The sequence below is a fragment of the Spermophilus citellus genome, assembly GCF_964194105.1.
Source record: "Spermophilus citellus genome assembly, chromosome: 17".
NCBI lineage: Eukaryota > Metazoa > Chordata > Mammalia > Rodentia > Sciuridae > Spermophilus > Spermophilus citellus.
The window spans coordinates 65,738,379-65,755,779 of NC_138199.1; the positions used below are offsets into that span (position 1 = coordinate 65,738,379).

At 41.0% G+C, this 17,401-nt stretch overlaps 1 pseudogene across 1 annotated transcript; it reads right to left on the reverse strand.

The window, feature by feature from the left end:
- Positions 1–6,989: 6,989 nt before the first annotated feature.
- On the reverse strand, positions 6,990–8,376 carry LOC308636688 (glycerol-3-phosphate dehydrogenase 1-like protein; annotated as a pseudogene). The gene is made up of 2 exons: positions 7,595–8,376; positions 6,990–7,524 (listed from the first exon to the last, which is right to left on the reverse strand). The product of its transcript is annotated as a glycerol-3-phosphate dehydrogenase 1-like protein (transcript).
- Between the last annotated feature and the right edge of the window lie 9,025 nt (positions 8,377–17,401).

Below are 17,401 nucleotides of genomic sequence, written 5' to 3' on the forward strand. Positions count from 1 at the left end.
TTCTCCAACTCCATTCATTTACCTTCAAATGCCATAATTTCATTCTCTTTTAATGATGAGTAATATTCCATTGTGTGTGTATACCACAGTTTCTTTATCCATTCATCCACTGAGAGGCATCTAAGTTGCTTCCACAGTTTAGCTATTGTGAATTGAGCTGCTGTGAACATTGATGTGGCTGCGTTACTATAGTATGCTGATTTTAAGTCTTTTGTGTATAGACGGAGAAGTGGGATAGCTGTTTTCTTCATGGCTATGCTAGTTCATGATAAGCCTCAAAGAAAAATCATAGAATAAATGGTGAAAAGTGGAAAAGAGAAGAGAGAACTGTGGATACAGGTTGGCTGGGGCTGGATCACAGAAGACCTTGTAGAGTACAAAGAGGAATCTACATTTTGTCCTATTTTTAATGGGGAGCCATGGAACGTCTAAGCATTAGAGAAGCCTCATCTATTCTGCAAGGTATCACTTAATTGAAATATAAGAATCAAGAACTTGATGCTATTATTCAAAGGCAGCTCACCACTTCTTGAAGAAACTTACTTCATTGCTGAAAATCTTTAATTATTAAGCATTTTTTTTCATACATTGACTCTTTCTTTCCTGTAACTGGTACTCATTAGTACAATGTCTGTGCCCAGGAACAATTCAAAACAGGCTGAAAATTTCCTTCACATAATGGTTCTTGAACTATTTGGACACACTTTCTTAGTCATCTTCTCTCTAGGGAAGGCATCAGTATCATTCAATTACATGACTTCCAGACGCCACTGTCTGTAGGCGAAGCCTCCCTCTCCCGTGTGTTTCTTGAGAACTGCCAAACTTTGGTTGGACCAACACAGTACAAAGGAGCAATTATGTTCAAGGCTGTCTATTCCTTTTGAACACAGCCTAATTCAGTTACCCTCCAGCCATGTTACCAGTGGGTCAGGCTAAACTGATGATCGATGGAAAGGTCTGTAACTTCTTCAAGCTGGGCGGCTTCCTTTCCTTTATCAACCTACATGCTGAGATTTACATTGATCTGGTGAAATTTATCTTGTGGTTTGGGGCTTTGAGATCAATCTTGCCCTCATTTCTCCAGCTATAGAACACCTGAAAAATCTGTGAAATCTTGGATTTTATTCAATTTGCTGAATATATTGAATAGAATTAGGTGGGGGTCAATTTTTTATCATTTCATTCTGGAAAGTTTTTCTAAGTAATAAGCTCTTAAAATAGTGGACTGAGCAGTTGGAAGTGCATATTCTTACGTATGTAGTGCAGAGTCCCTTAGCCTGGGAATCTTAGCAGATACAGGCACGGATTTTGGAATGGGGCAAACAACTGAAAGAGAGCAAACTCTGTGGAAGAAAATGAATAAGACGGCACATAGAAACAAGTGGGGAATCACAAATATTCTTGACAAGTTAAATAAGATGCTGCACTTATTTTGAAGTAGGAGACCAAGGCATCCACCATAAAATTAAACTATTGTAGTATATCTGTGCTTGCTCACATATTTAGAGACCAAAAGAATGTTTCTTATGATCCATGATTCTCTCAGCAACTTGGGAGGCTGAGATAGGAGGATGGCAAGTCTGAGGCCAACCTCAACAGATTAGTGAAACCCTATCTTGAAATAAAAAATAAAAAGGGCTGGGGATGAAGCTCAGGGATAAAGTGCCCCTGGGTTCAACCCCCAGTACTGAAAAAAAGGGGAAAAAAATAAGATCCACGATCCTCTTGCAAAGTGTGCATAAATCAATGTTGTTGGGTGTCCATACTCACTTTAATGAAAAGAAAACAGCAATAGAATATATTCATCAGAGACATTTGTGCCTCTGTTCTCTTAAAAATAGTAAATTATATTCCAAGCCCTTCTTTACCTTCGTATAACTGAGACCTATGGAAGTCACTAGAGCCCCATGGAGTTTGATTGGTTCATAATCTAGCTATTGAGCAGAACTTTCCACATAAAGTTTGTACAGCAGCTGCCAAATCACTGGTAACATTATATTCCAATCCACATTTCAGGATGACAGTAGATAAGTCATCAAATGTGTTGCTAAAAGTGAGACATACATTATAACAGAAGTATTTCCCCTTATCTACTAACCGAGTAACTATGTCAAAAGCAGAATTGGTCTTAATTTGTTATGATCGTCAACATGTGTGAGTCGAACCTGTGCATCTTTCAGAAAGCATTTCACATTCACCTAAATGATTTATAAACCATATGTTGACAATTCATACCACTGCCTGCGGATTCCTGTCAAACTTAGTGATTCTTGGTTGTCAGAATCTATTGTCGTTCCTCCTGTATGCTCAGGCATCTCTCCTGTTTATCATTTTTTTAAAATTCCATTTTTTCTTCCACCATACAATGATACAAACATATGACATAAATTTTGGAAGTAGAGAAAGCAAGAAAAAAATCTCCCCAAACTCAATTACTGTTATTATTTCAGCTCTTTAACTTCCAGCATTCGTTTCTATATATGTTCTTAATAACATCACAATTTTGGACATATTTTAAGAATAAAATTTGCATGTAATTAGATTTTCTTCCTTACTGTCCCATATTGTAAAGATGTTGATGGGGTCACAATTACAAACTTTGCAACTTGGGGTATATTTTCCAGGGGGACAGTCCCTGAATTCATTTTGGATTGTTAGTTGCTTATTTTATTTTTAGCTGGACTTTACCTCCATCTTCATGGTGGCCATTTTATTCTTTTCAATGTGAGTGTTGATTTCCTTTGCTATATAAACTAGAATAAAACTAAACATTAAAGAATTGAAAACCTTGTCAGCTGTTAACCTTGAACTGTGGTTAGAACATTCACACTTTGTAAGGTAGAAGAAGCATCCATCGGGCAGATCTTTCAGGAAGGCAATTAAGGAATATGTATCAGGAGCCTTGGATGTGCTTTATGCTTTGTCAAGTAATTCCACACCCAGGATTCTATCCAAAGAAGATAATGCATTAAAGATTTTTGTGGCCAGGTGTGGTGGTGCATGCCTGTAACCCCAGTGGCTTGGAAGGCTGAAGCAGAAGGACCATGAGTTCAAAGCCAGCCTCAGCAAAAGTGAGGAGCTAAGCAACTCAGTGAGACTCTGTCTCTAAATATAATGTAAAATAGGGCTGGGGATGTGCCTCAGTAGTCAAGTGCCCCTGAGTTCAAGCCCTGGTACCCTCCCTCCCCCAAAAAAGATTTTTGTAGATAGGGTGGGAGTATAGCTCAGTGGTAGAGTGCTTGCCTGGTACATACACAACCCTGGGTTCCATTTCTAGCACACACACACCTCCACATACATATTTTATAAGAATCTAAACTGTAGCACTGTTCATACTAGTGACAGATAGCAGCTAAACATGAAAAAGTAGGGATAGACTTTAAATATAGAGCATGTGCAAGATGGAAAATTAGGTAGTTACTAAAAAAAAAAAAAAAGTGAGCTTTGAAAACACAAATAGTGAGCCAGGAAAAGGCCTGTGATGTGAAAATAAAATACAAAGTTGTGTGCTGAAGACGATCCTGAATTTGAAGTACACAAATGCTGAAAAGAAAGAGCTCAGCTGGGCGCAGGGGCATGTGCCTATAATCTCAGTGGCTGAGCTGAGGCAGAAGAGGATCGTGAGTTCAAAGCCAGCCTCAGCAATTTAGTGAGGGCCTAAGCAACTCAGTGAGACTCTGTCTCTAAATAAAAAAAAAAAAAAAAAAAGCAGGGGATGGGCACCTGAGTTCAATCCCCGTACCAAAAAAAAAAAAAAAGAAAGAAAGAAAGAAAGAAAGAGCGAGCTCTGGGTGGTGATATTAAAGGGTTTTTATTTTTTCCATATGTTTGCTTCCCAGATCAACTTAAACAATACTGTATTACTTTCTTTCTTTTTTTTTTTTTTTTTGGAGGGGTTAAATGTTTATTAAACCAAGCTTTAAATCATACATCCACCTACCGTCTGTAAACAAATACAGTCCACGTGTAAGTAAATGGGCAGCAGATCAGAACCAGTGGGAATACTCAAGTTCCCTTTGCACACTAGCACCTCCCCAGAACACCCTCCGCAGGCCGACCCCACAGGTAAGGGCGAGAGGAAAGGACCAGAGAGGGAGCTCCACTCCATCCTGAGGGTGAGGGTCAAGAGAGGCATCTGTTCCACACCAGGCAGGGTGGACCACAGCAAGGCCACAGGGTAGTTTTTACATTCACAGATTGGCTGAAATAGTACAAATGAACTTTCCTCATCTCGGTGTCTCCCTTCCTATCACCATCATTAGTAAGAAGTGTGAATTAAAATAAAGGACGGACCACAGGTGGTTACAAAAATAGATGACTCGTAGAGTAATAAATATCTATAAGTAGCAGAGCATAAACTTATATAAAATTTACCTTTTCCCATAATGTGCAGATTATCATAAGTATGTTCGAGAGGTATGGTCAGCAGAATTCAGAGCGGTAAGAAGGGATTTTTTTTTTTTTTTTTTGGTACCAGGGAGTATATCCAGAGGCACTTAACCACTGAGCCACATCCCCAGCCCTTTTTATACATTTTATTTAGAGACAGGGTCTTGCTAAGTTGCTTAGGGCCTTGCTAAGTGCTGAGGCTGGCTTTGAACTCATGACTCTCCTGCCTCAGCCTCCCAAGCTGCAGGGATGATAGGCATGTGCCACAATGCCCAGCTCCAGTAAGAGGGGATTTGGAAAGAAAAAAAACATTCAGGTTCAAAACCCAGAGGAGGCCGAATGCAGATGGGAAAACACAAAATCCCAAATCTTCCCAGCACATGATCCTACTTAGTAGACACCACAATTAGCTTACAGCCCTTTTTATACCTTAAAAAGTAACTCTTTGTTACCTATGTACAAACTTTAAAAAAGATTTATCAGGAGACCCCAAAATTGATTTAACAGCGGCATTAAAACTGCTAAAACCTGTAGCATTGTGTGCGCTTCCATGTACTTCTGTGTATGAGGCTGAAAAAGGCCCCAGAAGTGTTTTAGATAGCTTTTAGAATTCCCACAGAAATCAATTCTACAATCATTTCAGTTATAGAAGAACAAAAGGAAGAAGGGAAAAATAACCCCTCAAACTAGGGTTGGGGTTGGGTGGGGTGGGGCAAAAAAAAATCTCACAAAGTAACTAAAAATTCATGAATATATAAATGACATTCATAGGTTCTTTTAATACTTATGGAATGCTATATAAGGTAACTGTGGAATGGTATTCTGAAACCAATCTCATTTTGAGGGGTACAGTCATTCCATTCTAATTCTAAAATTAAAAGCACTTATCCCACATGATGTGCATTTCAGCGAGGCTGACAAGTAGACTTGGTTGTACTCGACAGTGTCACCTTAAAGCTCCATAAAAGATTCATGGCTGACCTGAACTGCAAAAGTTCAGAACTCACAATTCCACAGGTAGATAGCTATTCATGCTCATTGCTTGCAGAGAGCAAAGGATCCACTCGAGCTGTCCTAAAGTCACCTCAGCCTATAACAGTGTTCCCTGGAAACTTTGGCTAGTTTCCTTTGCTAAAGCATCTCCCTAAGCCTAATGTGTTTGGGACTCGCCGGGATAAGCAAACAGCTTCCCCTGACACTAACATACATTCTACACCTTCAAGAGGGATGGACGTATGCAGCTTCCCCCAGGTCTCCTGTACTCCTGGAACAACCCTTGGAGTCCAGGATGCTTGCTTCCTGTGGAACACAATGTGTGACAGGCCAGGATGAAATAAATTTTTGAAAGTAGTGGTTCTCAAATTAGAGTAAGCATCAGAAACACACAGAGGTGTACTGAAGCAGAGACAGCACTCAGGGGTCCAGGGCAGGGCCTGGGAAACTGGATTCCAAAGAGTGAAGCAGATACTATCCGACCGTGGACCATACCTGGTGTGGCAATCATCAAGACCCTGACCCCCACACATCTCAGTGTCAGGATGTCCTCCTGTGACCTCAGGAAAGGTTGCATGGGACACTTGCCACAACCAAGTAGCTGGAGGCCAGAAAAGCCTAGTAATATCTTAAAAGGTCCCACATGTTGGCAGGTAGAGAGTGCCGCACTCCATTCCTGGCTCTGTTCCCACACACCCAGATGACCAGGTATAGCAACTGCATCTTACAAGAGGAATAATAGCAGCACCCTCTCAGAGGATCTGGGGGGACTTAAGAAATGTTTGCAAAAAAGCACCACCTAGCACAGAGTAGGTAGTGTCTGTTAATCAGAAGAACGTCAGTCACGGCAGGAAAATCCCGGTGAATTTTCTGTCTTCTCCCACTGCTGAAATCTTTACAAAAGCACATTCTGGCAGCCAACAAAGAGAAAGAAGGCTAAAAATTCAGAAAACTGCAGCAAGAGGGGAAGTATATAAGTGGATTATCTAATTGAAAGTACCTAATTGTAAAAAAAAAAAAAAAAAAAAAAAAACCACCAACCCACAATCAAAGTAAGTTAATTATGCTGGTTTGAGATAGTGTTTAAATGTTAAATACGGTGATCTTTGAACACATTCCCTTCCTCATCCTACCAACCATTTTAATGCTGGTTAAATTTATCATCAAAAGAAGGAGAAAAAAAATAATTCATCCACTCAAATACATATGAAGTACATCTAAAAAATTTAGCTGAGATAGTCCCAATCTTATAGAGTACCACAGTGGGGGGGCTGGGGATGTGGCTCAAGTGGTAGCGCGCTCGCCTGGCATGTGTGTGGCCTGGGTTCGATCCTCAGCACCACATACCAACAAAGATGTTGTGTCCTCCGAGAACTAAAAAATAAATATTAAAAGTTCTTTCTCTCTCTCTCCTCTCTCACTCTCTCTTAAAAAAAAAAGAGTACCACAGTGAGGAAATTTCAAATGTGATCTTTAAAAAGGATGTATAATATTGATTAGTAGAAACACCCACACAATGAGAAATGAACACACATGCCCACATGTGTGTTTAGTTGTTGCCCTGTACAGTTGAGCCAACGAACTGCCTCTCCTAATTCAAAAACGAACCTGTAACAATTCATACATGTCCGTGTTGGGAGCATGATCGGGCAAATCTCTTGTTGCCAAGTGTTGGTTTCCACAAGAACCCAAAAGACTGATGGGAGAGGCAGGACTTTCCCCAGCCCCTTTTGTGATTCCCGTTAGATGTGCTCTGGATGGCTCTGGAGACAGGTCGGCCTTCGTAGCAGATCTGATACACGGCAGTAAACAATGGAAACTTATCCATGAGTCCCTTCTGTTTGAGGATGCGGTATACTTCAGCAGAGGTCTGAGGTCCTTGGAGCTTCTGCCCATTCAGCATCTCCTTCTCCAATTCTTCAATGGTCTTCCCGGTTCTGGCGAATGCCTCTGCCACCCTGCGGTTCCGCCCTCTGTAGCAGGTGGTTATCATGTCGGCCACCCCGCAGCTCTCCAGGAAGGTGGCTGTGGACACCTGGCCCTTGCAGAAGATCCTGGCGAAAGCAATCATTTCCATGAGGCCGAGGCGGATGACGGCAGCTTTGGTGTTGTCTCCACAGAGAAGGCCATCGCAGAACCCAGCTCCCACGGCCACAATGTTCTTAAGAGCACCACAAAGTTCAACCGTGTCTGCATCATCAGTTGTCTCCACAGAGAAGGCCATCGCAGAACCCAGCTCCCACGGCCACAATGTTCTTAAGAGCACCACAAAGTTCAACCGTGTCTGCATCATCAACCACAGTTATTCGGAAATTGGGGGTTTGCAGAAGTTCTTTGAAGAGAAGGCCATTCTCCATGATTTTGCTGCCAATGGTGGTCTCACAGAACTTCTCCGCAGCCACCTCGCTGGCAATGTTGGTGCCCATCAGCACACTGATGTCAATGCCCGTCTTCTCCCGGATGATGTCAGAAATGAGTTTCAGTCCCTCGGGGCCCTCATCTATGCCCTTGATGAGGGTGATCCCCAGTGCTTTCTTGGGTACTCTGCCAGTGATCTCATCGCAGATTTTGTGAATGAACTGGTGGGGGATGACAAACACCAGCAGGTCTGCATCCTGCACAGCCTCGCTGAGATTGGAGACGGCGACCACATTTTCTGGCAGCTTGTGTCCAGGGACATATTTGACATTTTCATGGTCATTATTTATGATGTCTGTCAGTTTTCTCCCATTCACTGTTTCCTCAAAGACCCACATCTTGACTGTGGAGGCAAACTTCTGTAGTTTCTTGACATTATTACCAATTATTTTTGCAACAGCTGAACCCCAGTTCCCCGAGCCCACGATGCACACTTTCAGAGGTGCCGCTGCCATGGCCAGACCGGTATGCAGCAGCCCAGACTGTGCCTCCCAGACCCGCTGCCGGCCTCCACCCGCTCAGCCTCGCCCGCAGCATCTCGCGGCGACCTGCCCTGCCTGCCTCTCCGCCAATAGACACGGCCACCCTGTATTACTTTCATAATAACAAAAATATGTGTGGAGCCCCTTCCCCATGAAGCATAAGGCCCCCTCCTGCTGCCTTCCATTCTGACCTTCCCTCTTTGTCGGTCCAGCTTTTGCAATCTTTATCTCATGCTGGATTTGGTGTAGTCAGCGGAGTTCCTGACGTCCTGTGGACTTGGTTCATATCGCACTTTGAATTCACTGCATGCATTCCTCCTCTATCCATTTTTTTTTTAAAGCATGATCTCTTTTTGTTTTTTAAATCTGAGCTCATCGGAGAACTTCGGAAGTCCTGTTGGTTTCTCTGGCTGCCTCCTCATTTTCTTCTACATCTGAGCATCCCTGAGTACATTTTCAGGATTTCAGGCTCCGTCCCTGTCTCCAAAGCCTCTTTCCCTTTTGGGATCTCTAGTGATGAGATCACACTGATCTTTTTCTTTGGATTTCTCTCAGTGTTGATCTATTGGTGAATGACACTTGTATGAAGTGTCTTAGTTCTCTCTTTTGTGTTCCAAAGTGTCACAGCAAGTTTGTCTGGAACTTGTCCCTAACTCAGGATTTCACAAGAACCAAGAACTGGCTGGGGTTTCTGATGATCACAAGTTTTAGTTGGGTGACATTAAGACTCTACCAAGACGGGCACAGTGGCACATGCCTGTAATCCCAGCACCTCAGGAGGCTGAAGCAGGAAGATGATGAGTTCAAAGCTAGCCTCAGCAACTTAGCAAGGTTCTGGGCAACTTAGTAGGAATCCGTGTCTAAAAAAAATACATTTAAGGGCTGGAGCTGAGCTCAGTGGTAGAGTGCTTGCCTAGCATGTATGAGGCCCGGGTTCAATCCTCAGCACCATATAAAAATAAATAAACAAAATAAAGGTGTTGTGAAAAAAATTCTTAAAAAAAAATGTTTAAAAAGGGCTGGAGATGTTGCTCAGTGGTTAAGCACCCCTGGTTCAATCACTGGTAAAACAAACAAACAAACAACAACAAAAAACCCCTACCAAATTGTAGGGAAGTGTCCATATTATTTTCTATACAAAGATGAGTTCCTAGAACAGGGAGACTCATGACTGATGCCTAAGGGGGCCAAGGCTGGTAAGCAGCATCATTATTTGATGCTCATTTAACACATATGAGCTACAATCCCACTTTGATGGTATGGATTTTCATACAGGCGTATATTATTTTTCCCCCAATGAGGAAATAGATTTTCCATCTTAACTACATTTCTGATAATATTTTTAAAACTAGCAAAAACAAAATAAAAGTCCAACATATTGAAAAAAGGGAAGAGAATAATATACTCATATTCCACCTCCTGGAGCTAATTCCCACTGATGTTTTGCCATGAAGAATGGAACACAGCCTTTCATTCTGTCTTTTGTTCTTTTGTGTTTTCTGCTAATGAGTACCAGTTCACTGAGTCTCATTCAAATCTATTAGATTTTATGATTTGTGTCAGAATTCAAAGTACTTTGATGCAAGACATTGGAGGCATTTAAATTAATAAGAATATTAATGAGAGTTAAATTTCAGCAAGCACTCACTGTGAGCCAGGCATTCTGTGTGCATTCCAACTGAACCCTGACTACCACTGAAGGAAGACTTATTTTATCCCCACTCTAGCAATAAAATCTTCAATGTCGCCTGCCCCAAATGACACAGCTGGTGAGAGACAGCCAAGCTCCCAATCGAAGGTACTGAGATTCAAACCTCTGACCTTGGCCAGGGCCCCATACCCCTCCATGGCGGTGGGTTTGTCCACTTTCGATAATTTCATTATTCTGTAAAAGACCACGTACTATACGCTCCCTTTTCCCTTTGGATTACTTCCTCCTCCATAATCTTGATATCACAAGTTTATATCTGAGCATTTTCCTCCAAATTTGGTCTAAGATCTGGATTGGTGAATCTTCCCAGAGAAATTCCCTCTAGTTCCTGAAGAATGTCCTTAACACTTTACCAAGACCACATATTAGGCCATGATTCTGGGGGGAAATTCTTCCCTCTGATGCACACTCAGGAGAGCAGCACGTGTTCTGACTCATGGTGGTCAGGTTACGCAGTACATTTCACATACGTTGCTCATCTCAGAGAAAGGCCTTCTACTCCCCAGCACCTCAGAAGGCAGCCTTGGTTGAGAAGGTGGTCTACACAGTGAGGAATGGAGGTGTGTTTACATGGTGATGTGCTATGGTTTTTCTTCTTTGAATCTGTTTCTCTCCCTGCATTACCTTCTCACCCCAATGTGCCTTCTACACTGCTGTAATATTCTGTCCAAAATACAAACCTGGCCTTGTACCTCCCCTCCACTGCCTTTAAGGTAAGTTCTAACTCCTTAACATGGCAAGTGAGAGCCTTCGCCGTCCAGTTCCTACTCCCCTTAGGCTCATTTCCTGTTACTCCTCAGTTGAAATATTCTGCACCAGCCACCTTCGGCTGTCTGCAGTGGTTGGAGTATATCACACTGTTTTGTACATTCCTGGATATGCTCATTCTTACCATTACATCCTTACACGCTGGGAAACACAAGTACCTTACTTTTTAAAATATTTTGTTTTAGCTGTAGATAGGCATAGTGCTTTTATTTAATTTGTTTATGTGGTCCTGAGGATCGAACCTAGTGCCTCACATGTGCCAGTGAGTGCTCTACCACTAAGTCACAACCCTAGCCCTTTATATATTGCTTTAGAGTCATAAACCAAACAGTGTTGCACCTTGGTTTTAGTAAACCATGAACTCCTTCTAGGCAATAGTGAAGTTCTATTTCTGAAATTCCAGTATCAATCATAAGGTAGAGCTCAGCAAGGACTTAGTAAATGTGTGTAAAAGAATGATTGTATTAGCCAGGCACTATAGCACACACCTGTAATCCCAGCCACTTGGGAGGCTGAGGTAGGAGGATTACAAGTTCAAGGCCAGCCTGGGCAACTTAGTGAGATATTGTCTCAAAATAAAAAATAAAAAGGACTGGGGAAGTAGATCAGTAGTAGGGTGTCCTCCCTGGGTTCAATCTCAGTACTGAAAAAAAAAAAAAAGAATGAATGCATCAATAACTCAGGTAACTCACAAGAGATCAGGAATTGTATAAAACAGAAAGAATAGAAAGTACTCTCCCTTTGGCAAGAGAGAAACAGGTAAACACTGACATGCTAGAACCATGGGGCTTGACACTCATTGCAGTCTTAATTATCTGGATACTCAAAAACACTAAAGGCCTAATTCCAGAAATTGTTTCAAACGTTCTAGAATAGAGCTCCAGGCTTTTGTATTTTTAAAAATGAAGTGGGAGATTCTAATGTGAAGTCAAAGTTAAGAATAACCTGCTCTGAATAAAAATAGAAATTGCAACCCATAAATATTAGTTTTTTTTTTTTTTCAGGGTAAAAGCTATATGTTTGGAGGATCCCAGTTTCCAACAAAAATGTCCTCGGTGTTGATTTAGGCCAACAATGTACACATTTCTAAACATATTTAATCATGCTCACTAAGCCCTGACTCCTTATTCCCTTTGCAAAGGTGAACACAATTTCTGATAGATTTTATTATTGTAGGAGCAAAGATACCTACAAGTCTCACTGAGACCTTGTTGGTGGACATTGGCTAGGATTCCAATCCAGAAAGAGACAACATTGAAAGCAGTTTAAAAAATAAATCTAAACTGTTGCTAAATGTTTAATGACAAGGTCAAAGTCTCTGCTTGTGGAGTAAATAAGATTAAGCTTTTAAATGTGAAGCAATGTGGTTTTAGGAATACAAACTTTGGACTCTGAGTCCAGGTCTCTATACTTTAATTTATAAATTAGGGTAGGAAAAGATATACAATTATTAAGAATTTTAGGTACAAGGTCCTGTGTTTTTTGCAAAATAAATATTACTGTGTGTTCTTCAGCCTAAGTGCCTATGTCTATCCCCATTTATGATTTGATAAAATGTAACACAATATGTGTAACATTAAATCAGAAGATTGCTAGTCATTACTGGTGAGTAGAAACCCCAACAATACAAATTGATTTTCTGAAATTCCTTGGATTTTTTTTCTTAATAATTTTTCCATTTGCTCTACTAAATCACACTTGGAGGGTTGTATCTTTAAAACATCATTTAACATTGATAATCAGCCAGTCCTTTGGTTAGTATCCTAGGTTAACTTTTGCAGTGTGAGTTGAAATACATGAAAAGGAAGATCAGTCAGGAGATAACTACACAGTACTCAAGTTATAAAGAACAATGTATCCCAAATGGGAAGATGGAAATAATTGAATGGTACAATTTCATCTCATCTTTCCAGAAGGCTTTTCATCAGACCCATGTGTGGTTTTGGAAGAGTTCTGGGAACATTTTGTAGTTCTCAGACATGTTCAAGTGGCAAAGCACTTAGGACTAATAATAATCATAATTTATTAATTGTGCAGATTTTCTTCTATCATCTTTGCATTTAATTACGGGAACAAGCGAAAATTTTACCAGCCAAAAAATAAAAATGAAAATAACAACCACAAGTCCACATGACTCCTGTCAGACTAACTTTGATCTAGTATTTTTACATTTTCCTGTTACTGTTATTTGGCATCATTTTCCAAAGTTCAGTAGCTGGCAAATAAGAGCAGGGTGACGATGTTGAGAGAGAAAGGGAAGGAAGGGAAAGAAAATTAAGAGAATTGCATTGATTATTAAGGGGTGATGCAAATGAAATTTGAGGCCTCACGTGGTGCAGTTTAAGAATAGAATCTTGGACCCGGGGGTGTAGCTCAAGAGTAGAGCATGTGCTTAGCAAGTACGAGGCTGGGTTCGAACCCCAGCAGTAAAACAAATAAAAAAGTCAGGCAAAGTCTCCCCTAGTAACCCACTGAAAACATCCTCAAGAAATCCACAAAAAAAGCACTTTTTAAAAAATGTTATTTTAAAATAATTTCAATTTCAAACATACAGAGAAGTTGCAGAAATAGAACAAAAAAATTTCCATACCCTTTTAATCCCAAATTTCCAAAATTTGCACCAGATGTCCCTTCAGGCTCATAGCAGAAGAATCACATGATGCACCCATTTATTATGTGTCTCTAAATTCCCTCAGTCTTTTTTTTTGCCCTTTGTAGCTTTTGCTTTTTGGAGATTCCAGGACAGTCAGGTTACACAGTATCTTTCGACTGGAGTGTATACAATGCTTGTGGTATGACTCAAATCAGTATGTTTTGGGTAGGACTATTGCAGAGTGATATTGTATTCTTCTCATTGCATTCTGTGGGAGGGGGGAGCATGCGATGCCAATTGTTCCTGTTAATGGTGGCATTAATTTTGATTGATGGTGTCTGCCAGGTTCTTCCCAAATAAATTCTGCTTTCCCCTCCTTTGCAATAAATAATTATATGCAGAAACGTTTTTAGGACTGTGTGAGCATTTCATTTCTTATCCCACTTGTGCCCTCTAGTTTTATCATCTATTGCTATTTTTTTGCCAGAATTAAATATTTCTATGATGATTTCAGAATTATGATTTTCTAATTATAGTGTTCCTACTGTACAATTGATTAGCATCCTACTGTGAGAACTTCCTTATCTCTCCATATACTTATTACATGCTTATTGCTATCAAAGTAGACTCACTACCTTCTATTTTTCAGATTAATTTAAGAAAAGATTGAGGGGCTGTTGTTGTGGCTCATGCTTGCTTAGCGTGTGTAAAACACTGGGTTCGTTCCTCAGCACCACATAAAAATAAATAAATAAAGGCATTGTGTTCATCTATAACTAAAAAAAAAAACTTAAAAAAATTGAGATGAGGTGTTACTATGTTGCTCAGACTAGCCTGGAACTCCTGGGCTCAAGTGATCCTCCTATCTCAGCCTCCTGAGTAGCTGGGATTGTAGATGCATGCCACCACACCTGGTTTTGGCTCCTATCTTGTTCAGTGGATGATAACTCACTACTATATTTACTTGACACAGAGCTTGTCCTGAATTGGATCAGGGACCCTTTAAGTTCTTCGGAGACATTTTGGCATGTTCCTATCATTCTCTGAGCGTTATCTGAAGTTGTTCTTCACATCCTGATATTTCCCTGCCCCAGTCCTGAAACAGTCAATTTTCCAAGGAGCCTGGCTTTTTTCAATGGAGAGCTGATTTTCAGAAACCAAGATGTAGGGACCAGGGGTGCTCACTGTTACTGGGTGCATTGCGGGTCCCAGGCTATCCTAGTGTACAGAGCTGGGAATCATATGGATGAGCAGGCACTCCATTGTAATCTATATTTATTTCTGGGTCTATCTACTGATTTAGTCCACTTTCCATTGCGGTGACAAAATGCCTGAAAGAAGCAATGTAGAAGGAGAAAAGATTTATTTTGGCTCAGTTTCAGTCCAGTGTTTGCTGGATCCATTGCTTCAGGCCTGTGGTGAGGCAGAATATCACAGTGGGCAGCATGCTGTAGAACAAAGCTGCTCACTTCATGGCAGCTGGAAAGCAGAGAGCAGGAGGGGCCAGGACTAGATAAAGCCTTCTCGGGCACATCCCAAAGAAACTATTTCCTTCAACTGGGACCTGTCTCCTGAGTTTCCACCACATCCCAATAGCCTACTAAACTATGAATCTACCAATGGATTATTCCATTGATGGATTAGAGCCCTCATGATCTAATCACCTACCAAAGGCCTCACCTCTGAACACTGTTGCCTCTAGAACCAAACCTTCAACACATGAGCTTTGGGGAGAAATTTTAGATCTAAACCAAAACACCCTCAACATGTGCAAAAATTGCACTGCTATCTCCTTCTCCAGTCCAAAGCCACAGGGTTCGTTTGAACTTTCCTTCTCTCTGTACGGCCACTTGCCTTTGTCAATGAGAAATCTCACTCCTGATATCCTGAACATATCTGCTTGTTGGCTCAGAATCTTGTATGTAGACCCTCTTGTCACACCACGAGGATGCCATCCTCACACGGATCACCTCGACTGACCCATTCAGGTTCCCTTGAGTTTGGGACTGAGTTTAGGTGGAAGGAAGGAAGAGAGGGAGAGAGAGATAGAGGTAGGAAAGGAGGAAAGAAAGACAGGAGAGGGAGCAGGAGGGACGAAAGAAATGAGAGGAAAGAAGGAAGAAACGCGTTGGTTTCCAGTTGAGATATAATTAAGGAAATGTACAGATATTAAATGTGTAGTTTGATGACTTTGGAAAATTGCAGGTATGCAGGTACAACCACCTAAAATAAAACGTAGAATATTTATATCCTTCTGGAAAACTTCCTCAGGAAAGAGAATACATCTATTAGCAAACATCATTAAAACCCTTCTCTCCTCACTGCTCCTCTTAATTTGATCAGTTTGCGGCGTCTGCCAAAAATATTCTCTTCTCAATTTAAACTTTCTTTTCCCTAGTTTTCTTTTCCTGATGCCAATCCTGGTTGATTCCTCTCTTTCTCCATCTACCTTAGATCTTCATTATGCAGAACAGCTCAGCACCTCTCAGCTTTATTGGTGTTTTCTCTTCTCCACCTGTTGAGGGAATTTGCTACAATAAAACGGTACCTGGAATTTATCCAGTTAGCAAGAATCCCTCCCCTTAGAAGGGCAAAAGAAGAACCACCATCATTTTCTATTGGAAGAAGCACACTTTTCTTTTTTTTGGTCATACCTTGATTTTGTTTATTTATTTTTATGTGGTGCCGAGGATCAAACCCAGGGCCTTGCGCGTGCTAGGCGAGCGCTCTACCGCTGAGCCACGACGGCCCCAGGAGCACACTTTTTTAATCATGGAACATAGTGTTCATTAGAAGCATAGTTTAAGAATCACTGCCTGACCCAAGAATTTATCAAGTGATGTGTGTCAAGGAACTTTGGACCCATGGGTATAAATCAAGACCACCCAAGTGAAAACTAACAGAGGTTGTTGGTTCAGAACTTGCTATAGCCAGGAAGTCAGCCATCATCGTGTATTAGGCAGAGACTCAAAATGAGGCAGAGTGGGAAAACTTCATAACAGGAAAAAATGTAAGGTTTCTAGTATGTCCTGGTGGGTTGATGGTGTGGGGAAGATGGAGGCAAGCGAATTGGATGTGCGGCATCCTCTGTGTGACTGATTAGAAGAACTTGTTTGGCTTTCTCAAATTGGGCCAATTGCTACAGAGGTTGTGGATTCACTTCCTAGACTGGGTGTTGCAGAGACCAGTCTATTTTCATATATGGTCTGGCCATGGTCCATCTGTATATTCAGTTTCTTTAGAGTAAATGATGTATTAGAGAAATATGGAGTCATGGATGGTCCTCTCCAAGCTCTCCCCAGCAACATCATCAGCAATTGCCCATTCTCTCTTCCTACTCAACTCCTTTTCTTCTTTGAGTCCCAATCTGTAATATCATATCAACTTTTCAACCCCTAAAACAGACCAGAAACCTCCCTGGACAGATCTAAGATGTACTGTGAATGGATGAACAGGACTTTATATTGATTTGACATAAAGTCCTGTTCATCCATTGAGATTGAGGAAACAAGGAGGACTCTAAGGTCACACAACTGGAGCCACATGTTGTTATTATTAACAACATGTAAAAGGGAAATTGGCAAGAAATAGTCATATTTGTGAGATGTCAAGTTCATGTGTTAAGGTGTAGGTGTCTCCTTGAAGATGTTCTTTAGAATCACACAGTTGGAAACTGGAAGATCATTTTAGAGATGTGGAGATGGAGACATAGATTGAGTTAAATTTATATTACAAGGATGTTGGTGAGACAGGAGACTTTGGTGATCCATCTACAACATACAGGAAACAAAAGATGGAGAATGAGAGGTCCCAGCAATCTAGAAATTATCAGGGTTCTGTGAGAGGCGATAATGAACTATTATGTGCTCTTAGGAAAAATGTCATGTACCAAAGAGGAAACTGTCTACCAAAGATTTCACAATAGACTCGCCCATGTGGAGTAAATGATTAAAGAATGGAGATCTCAGAGTTCCTTTCAAAACATGACATCTTATCTCCTATTTACAGAGATAAAAGTACACCCCAAAAGTGGTTTAATATTTAAGC